Source organism: Peromyscus californicus, unplaced genomic scaffold, assembly GCF_007827085.1.
Source record: "Peromyscus californicus insignis strain IS unplaced genomic scaffold, ASM782708v3 Scaffold_9__1_contigs__length_137607984, whole genome shotgun sequence".
Classification (NCBI taxonomy): domain Eukaryota; kingdom Metazoa; phylum Chordata; class Mammalia; order Rodentia; family Cricetidae; genus Peromyscus; species Peromyscus californicus.
This window is the reverse complement of record NW_026294617.1, coordinates 71,775,063-71,783,189: the sequence shown is the minus strand read 5'-3', so window position 1 is coordinate 71,783,189 and position 8,127 is coordinate 71,775,063. Positions and strand designations below refer to the sequence as shown.

At 41.2% G+C, this 8,127-nt stretch overlaps 1 pseudogene; it reads right to left on the bottom strand.

Moving 5' to 3' along the window:
- Positions 1-5,618: 5,618 nt before the first annotated feature.
- On the bottom strand, positions 5,619-6,290 carry LOC128106621 (speckle-type POZ protein-like; annotated as a pseudogene).
- Between the last annotated feature and the right edge of the window lie 1,837 nt (positions 6,291-8,127).

Sequence of the window (8,127 nt, the reverse complement as noted above, 5' to 3'; positions counted from 1 at the left end):
AATGTTCTGTAGATATCGATTAAGTCCATTTGAGTCATGACATCAGTTAAGTCCTTTATTTTTCTGTTAAGTTTCAATTTGGGTGATCTGTCCAGTGGTGAAAGTTTGGTATTGAGGTCTCCCACTATTAATGTGTGGGGTTTTATATGTGATTTAAGCTTTAGTAATGTTTCTTTTACATATGTGGGTGCCCTTGTGTTTGGGGCATAAATATTCAGAATTGAGACTTCATCTTGGCGGATCTTTCCTGTGATGAGTATGTAATGCCCTTCTTGATCTCTTTTGATTGATTTTAGTTTGAAGTCTATTTTGCTGGATATCAGGATGGCTACACCTGCTTGTTTCTTAAGACCGCTTGATTGGAAAGTCTTTTCCCAGCCTTTTATTTTTAGGTAGTGTCTATCTTTGAATTTGAGATGTGTTTCTTGTATGCAGCAGAAAGATGGGTCCTGCTTTCATATCCATTCTGTAAGCCTATGTCTTTTTATAGGTGAATTAAGTCCATTGATATTGAGGGAAATTAATGACCAGTGATTGTTCATTCCTGTTATTTTTTGGTGGTGATGTGTGGGTACTTCTATACGTTGGGGTTTACTGCTGTGGCTTTATCTGTTGCCTGTGTTTTCGAGGGTGTATCTGACTTCCTTAGGTTGGAATTTTCCTTCTAGTGCTTTCTGTAGGGCTGGGTTTGTGGATAAGTATTGTTTAAATCTGGCTTTGTCATGGAATGTCTTGTTCACTCCATCTATGGTGATTGAAAGTTTTGCTGGGTATATTAGTCTAGGCTGACATCCATGGTCTCTTAGTGTCTGCATTACATCTGTCCAGGTTCTTCTGGCTTTCAAAGTCTCCATTGAGAAATCGGGTGTTATTCTGATGGGTTTGCCTTTATATGTCACTTGGCCTTTTTTCTTGCTGCTCTTAATATTCTTTCTTTATTCTGTACGTTTAGTTGTTTAACTATTATGTGGCGAGGGGACTTTTTTGGGGGGTCTAGTCTGTTTGGTGTTCCATAAGCTTTTGTATCTTCATAGGCATTTCCTTCTTTAAGTTGGGAAAGTTTTCTTCTTTGATCTTGTTGAATATATTTTCTGTGCCCTTGAGTTGGTATTCTTCTCCTTCTTCTATCCCTATTATTCTTAGGTTTGGTCTTTTTATGGTGTCCCAAATTTCCTGGACATTTTGGGTCATGACTTTGTTGGTTTTAGTGTTTTCTTTGACTGAGGAATCTATTTCTTCTACTGTATTTTCAGTGCCAGAGATCTGCTCTTCCATCTCTTGCATTCTGTTGGTTATACTTTCATCTATAGTTCCTGTTTGTTTACTCAGATTTTTCACTTCCAGCATTTCCTCAGTTTGTGTCTTCTTTATTGACTCCATTTCAGTTTTGAAATCTTGGACTGTTTCCCTCACTTGTTCAATTGCTTTCTCTTGGCTTTCAAGGGATTTACTGATTTCTTCCCATTTTTTGTTTGACTTTTTCTCCATTTCTTCCAGGGAATTTTTCATTTCCTCTTTTAAGATCTCTATTATCTTCTTAAAGTCATTTTTATGGTAGATATCTTCTGTTTCTTCTGTGTTGGGATGTTCAGGTCTTGCTGATGTAGCTTCTGATGGAGCCATATTGGTTTTTATGTTGTTGACTGTATTTTTGCGCTGGTGTCTACCTATCTCTTTCTCTACTTGGTGCAAGCGGTGTCTGTGCCTGAGGTAGCCTCTCTTGGTCTGATTGATGCTCTTGATCCAGTGGGAGCTCTTGGTCTAGTCAATGCTGATGGACTTTTTGTCTTAGGGAGCAGCTCTTTGTCCAACTGGTGCTAGTGGGCTCTGTCTCAGGGAGTAGCTGCAGTCTTACCGTGTGGTAGGTAGATGGTGGTAGTCTGACCTGTCTGCAGGATGTCTGCCTGCCAACTAGACTTCTTAGTCCAGTTGGGTGCTGGCAGGCTCTATCTCAGGGAACAGTTGCAGTCTCAGAGGGTGGGTGGGATTTGGGGGAGGTGGGGCTTGGGTTACAGGGTCTGATGGGGGATGGTGGTAGTCTGTCCTGTGAGCAGGAGGTCTGCCTGACATCTGGCCTGAAACTGGAACTGCAATGGGTGGTGGTTTAGGGGCACAGGGTTGTGCCCCTGGGCCCAAAGCCTAGGGTCTGGGGTGTTCAGGTATGAGGATAAAGACTCACCTCTTAGTTTAGTCGGGTGCTGGCAGGCTTCTTCTTCCTTTTCAGATTGTATCCCTTTTATTGTCACTTTCCTTACTGATATAATTAAGACTTCAATTGTTATATTGAACAGATACAAAGAGAGGGGAAAACCTTGTCTTGTTCCAGATTTTAGTGCAATTGTTTTGAGTTTCTCTTCATTAAGTTGATGCTGAATATGGAAATATTTTAAACTTCCATTATCATATTTAGGTATGTGATTTATGTGTCAATCTCTCTTTGCATTTTACCATGAAGGAATATTGAGTTTTGGAAAATGCCCTTCCTGCTTTTAATGATATGAAAATATGGTTTATATCTTTCTGAGGTTTGGTCATTTGTGGGTTTACACGGTCAATTACATCAGAGCAAAAACCCTATCAAAATGCCTCAAAAATATGAAATACCTTGTGGGTAACTCTAACAAAGAAAGTGAAAGACTTGGATGATTAAAAACTTCAAGTCTTTGAGGAAGAAATTGAAGAAGATATCACAAAATGGAAAAATCTCCCATGCTCATTGGTCAGTAGGATTGACATATAAAAATGGCCAGGGATCTCACTATTCCTGATTTCAAATTGTACTTCAAAGCTATGGTAATGAAAGAACATGCTATTGGCATGAATTTAATGGAAGACTCAGACATAAATCTACATACAGGGGCCACGCCACACAAACAGTGCTGTAGTCCCTCCAAGGTCTATGGTGACATCTGAGCCCTGACTGATGCTAAGGGCTATGTCTGGGTCCATGGCTCCAGTGAAGTCAGAGTCTTTGCCCAAACTTGACTCTTTGGACAGCTAAGCAACACAAACTAAACTGCAGGTAATCTTTGCTTTCTTCATGGACCTGGTCAGGTATACTCTCAAACACTATTTCTGTTTGTCTTTCTCTCGTGTTTAGAAAGTTCAGCCAAGATCCTACATTACCAAATTTCATCTGGAACTCATCAACTCTTGGAAAATTCTTATCCTTGCATATTTTGGGTTATAAAAACCCCACTTCTCCTATATTCCTGGCTATTCTCTCAAACCTGAGATTAGAGAGAAAACCTATTATCACAAAAAAAGCTTACTTAATTTGACTCAAAATACTTGGGTTGGTGGTCTTTATTTCAGTGGGAATATCACTACCAATCTTGGCCCTTTTCCTGGAGCTGTGATATATTTCTTCATTCCTGTTTAGTCTGTATCTTTAGTCATTTGCCTGCATTAGGCTGTTGTCATCTCCCAACCTCTTTAATCATTGAAAAATGCGGCACCATGAGGAGCCCTAAAGGATTTCCTGCCTGAAAGCCATAATCTTTTTTACCTCCATTGTGGAGAAGCCACGTAATTTCCTTATGTTTATCTTTATCAATCACCCATCCTAACACTGTTCTTTCCTTCTTGGTCCGTTGGATTAAAGACATCAGGTGTTCCACGTGGCTTGGGAGAAGTCTGAGCTTCCAGGTCAATGAACTGTTTGTTCTGGCTCCAAACAGGAACACTGCTCCCACCTGACCAATCACACTGGAATCAAAATTCCAGACCAAAAACATTTAAAATCATGTAAAAAAAAAACCAGAGTAATTTTATCCCATGATATCACTAGGGGTGATGATAATTGATTGTTACTATTTTCTTTTTGAACACCTGGTGCCTACATCCATGGATCTGGGCTATGGAGAAAAATGCCTCCTGGTGAATCCTATCCCATGTTGTCTATTCCACAGAGAAAGTGGCCCAATGTAGTCATCCAGTTATGAAGTAGTTGAGTGGACAGCTTGGTGAAATGGTGACATCTCTGGGGCTCTGTGTTGGTCTCTGTTGTTGGCAGATCTGGCATTCAGCAGCATCTGTAACCAGGTCAATCTTGATAAGTGGATATCTACCTTGTTGATATCATGCATAACCTCTATATTAGCTACCATGGCTGCTTTGATTATGGGGTCTTGAGACAATACCAAGGATGACTTGGCAAAGTGACTGGCTGTCCATCTAATGGGTCATCCTATCATCTTGATTATTGATCTCCTTCTCTGCCGAAGACACCTTTTGTGGGCATTTACAGGGGGCAAAAGAATCTTTACATTCTTTGCTCCTTTGCAGATCTGTCCAAATACTTCTTCTCCAAATGTCTTTCTAATATTTCTTTATTTCCTTTTTACTTTTTATTTTTCCTTCTCTCATACAATCCCATCTGGCCATAATCTCCCCTCCCTCCATTCCACAGATATGTACTAATCCTCTGTTTCCCTACAGAAAAGGACAGGTATCCTATGAATATCAACTGAACACAACATACCAAGATGTAATAATAGTAGGCACAAACCCTCATATCAAGGCTATAGGATCCAACACAGAAGGAAGAACAGGGTCCCAGGATCAGACAAACAGGTCAGAGACTCCCCATACTCCTGCTATTAGCACTCCCACAAAACCCCTGAGCTAAACAAGCACAGCATGTACACAGAGGACTTAGTACAGACCCATGTATGCTCTGTGATTCCCTCTTCAGTGTCTGTGACACCCACATGGACCCTGTTTAGTTAAATCTGTGTGTTCCTTTTACCTGATATATTTGATCCCTCCTACAATCCTGCATTCTTCTCTTCCTTGAGGTTCCCTGAGCTCTATCTAATGTTTGGCTATGGACCTCAGTATCTGCTCTCATCAGATGCTGGAGATAGCCTAACTGATGTCTTTTGGGCAGGCACCAATCTATGAGTATAAAAGAATTTCATTAGGGATAATTTCACTGAACTTTTTGTGTGTGTAGGAGTAAAGACCCTGCACAAACTTCCACAGCTGAGCAGAACTGAATAGACTAAAATAAGATTCTTCAAACAGAAACACCACTGGTATCCGCAAGCTGATTTTAACATTTTTATTCATTTAAAATTTATTTGGAAGGTACACTCTACAGATATGGATGTATCCATGGAGAGTAGAGGAGGACTGAACATGGATCCTCTGCAAGAGCAAAAATTTATTTTGTAACTGGGTCATTTCTCAGGTCCCACACATTGAGTTTGGAGGAAAATAAAATGTCTTCATTCTCTTCTACTTCTCTTGTAAACAAACATTCATTTTTGTTTGGTCCTTTGCTGAGTCCTTGATCATATGGTCTTCTCAGTCCAATACAGACAGGTTTCTCCAAAGAAACCCTCTTGGGATGTCCATGGGGCCAGCAACTAAATTGAATCACAGTTTCCAACTCATAGGACTAATTATCAAAACACGAAGAATACCAGAGTCCAGTCTCCACAACAATAACCTGCCATTTAACATATTATCAGCTGTATTAAAACCTGAACCACCATCTGTCTTTCGACAGTTTCACTGAAAATGCTCCACAAATCCCATAGTATACCCAGAGGTCATTGGTAACAACACTGGCTGCTTCTGGGAGACACTTGTAGGTCACAGCTGACGAGGTTCTAGAATTGCTTCATGTGTTTGAGTGGGGGCTCCATGAAAGGACCCTGTGCAGAAGACAGGGAGCCATACACTTCAGCCATCAAGTGGGGGTATGAGCCCACCATTATCTTCCAGAAGCATGAGCTGTAATAGAATCCAGTGCCTGGGTTTCCAGCTGCCCTAAGCTGTGGAGGTCAGCCAGGAAGAGAGTGTGGGCAGCATTCTCCACAGAGAGGACCCTGCAAAGCGCATCCTCACACATGCCTTTCAAACACTCCAGGCCATAATTGACAGCATCTGCCAGCACAGCATCTGCCATGCTGTTCAGGTTTGGTGTTTTTCCGGTGTAAATGTAGTCCATCATGCCTTGAAGACTTGCGGCTCCAGGTCATGGATCTCAACACAGTTATTTTTGCTCTCCTTCATATCATGTTGAGACTTGCTCTGAAAACTGGAGAGCGAGCTGCTAAGATGGCCTTGTGAGCCCAGAATTCCTGGCCAGCTACCACCAGGCAGCAGTCTGTGAATCCAGAATTCTCCCACAGCTCTCCTAGCTTATCTGCCAATGTACATCTGGGAATCTGGATCCCTGCATTCCAGTTCTGCTCAAAGATACTGAAGGAGTCCTGGACCAGTCTCACCTTGCAGAGTTGGGTGAACCCATCATCTGGGAGAAGCCAAGAAGCATGAGACAAGAGGAAATTTCAAAGGATAACTTTTTGAATCCCAATCAGAGCTTGGCAGGAACCTAAAGCCACTATGGCTCCCCACACCTTGGATTTTCTTTTCTTCAGTGTTTAAGATTTGCCCAAATATGACTCTTTAGACAGCTGAGTAACTCTAGGTAAGCTGACAGGTAATCGGCACTTCCTTCACTAACTTCCTTGGGTTTATTCTCAAACACAGTTTGTCATTGGCTCCTATTGAGAATGTTGGGCTTCTAATGTGTTCCCAAAATTCCTCCAGAATAAAACAGAAGTTGCTGATGGTCCACCTGTAGGAGAAATTCTGGATGGGGATCTGTGTGTAATCCTAGATCTGGGCTACCCTGTCCTCTGACATTTCTCCTGGAGGTACTTAGAAGGTTAAAGTGGATCCAAAATGAAGAACTAGCAATTGTTTTCTCTCTAACCTGTGGGACAAAATAATACACAGAATTAGATTTTCAGTTTCTGTTTCTCTTCTGTTCCTTCCTTTATGAGTATAGAAACTTGGGTCTCTGAAATTTTCTATCCAGTTTTCAATAGTAGATTCAGAGAAGACAGTCTAGGCTACTAGGAACTCTTACATCACTCCATTTTTTCCCAGATTGAATCTTAGTTAAATAGGTTTTGAGCTTTAAGTACAACTCTAAAAAATTGGATCATTTTATACACTCATATAAAAAATGTACTTCAGTTCTCCAAAAGAACAGCAAAAGTACACGGAATCTCTCTGGGTATGAAGGAAGGGGATTTATTAGAATGACTTAAGGCTTCAGTCCTGCTAAAACCACATTGCATAGCTGTGAAGAAAAAGTCCAAGAATCAGACACTTACTCAGTCCAGGAGGTAGGAAGTGTTGGCTGGTCTTCAGTATATGCTGGGATTCCAAAGAAAAATTGTAACATCAGGGAAGGAATGGACTTGCTGCAAGGTGAGGGCAAGCAGGCAAAGAGAAAGAGCTTCCTTACTCCATGTCCTTTTATATGCTTCCAGCAGAGGGTGTGGCCCAATCTAGGGTGTGTCTTTCAGCCTCAAGATCTGGACTAAAAAGGTGTGTGTCTTCAGGCCTTGAGATCTGGCTTAAGTGTTTCTTTCTTTCTACCTCCAAAGTCTGTTCTTGTAGTGGATTTACCTACTTTAACTTAATCACATTTCTTACTGTTGTGCCCTGAATTTTAGGATTTTAGTTAATTCCAGGGTTAGTCAAGAGGAGAATCAAGAAAACCCACCACAAGTAGATTTTGCTTAGTGGGGTTTATCTTCCATAAAATAAAAGATGCTGTCCATTAATACAAAGCCATTAATTAATCTTCTTGGGGTTTTGCACTAATTCCTCCTATAACCTGGATCTGAGAAGAGGTGTTTCCCTTACCCTGTCAGGGGTCTCAGTGTCCACAAGATGGAGGTCATGGTGGAAGAATTCATATAGAGTGGGCAGGATAGAGAGCCAGGCAGGAACCTCTGAAAGTGGCTGTCTTATTTCTGGCCTCTTATTCCAATCAGACTCACAGTCCCCAGGATGGCTCCACCAACTTGCATTGGTGATCTTGCCCCTCCCCCTCAGATAATCCTCCTTGGAAACACTCATCCAGATCCACTTAACAGTGCACTATGAGAAGATCCTTAGTGCTTCTCAATACCATCATGGTGAATGCCAAGATTCAGCCTCTCAATAACTCATAATTTTCATCCTCCACTGGTGAGTTTTATCCTCTTTATACTTTGAACTTCCATGCTTACTTGCTAGGCTTTAAAAGTGAGACAGTATTCTGGTTTCCAAAGGATGCGGAATATATTCAACAGTTACTGAAGATGGGGTTTAGAG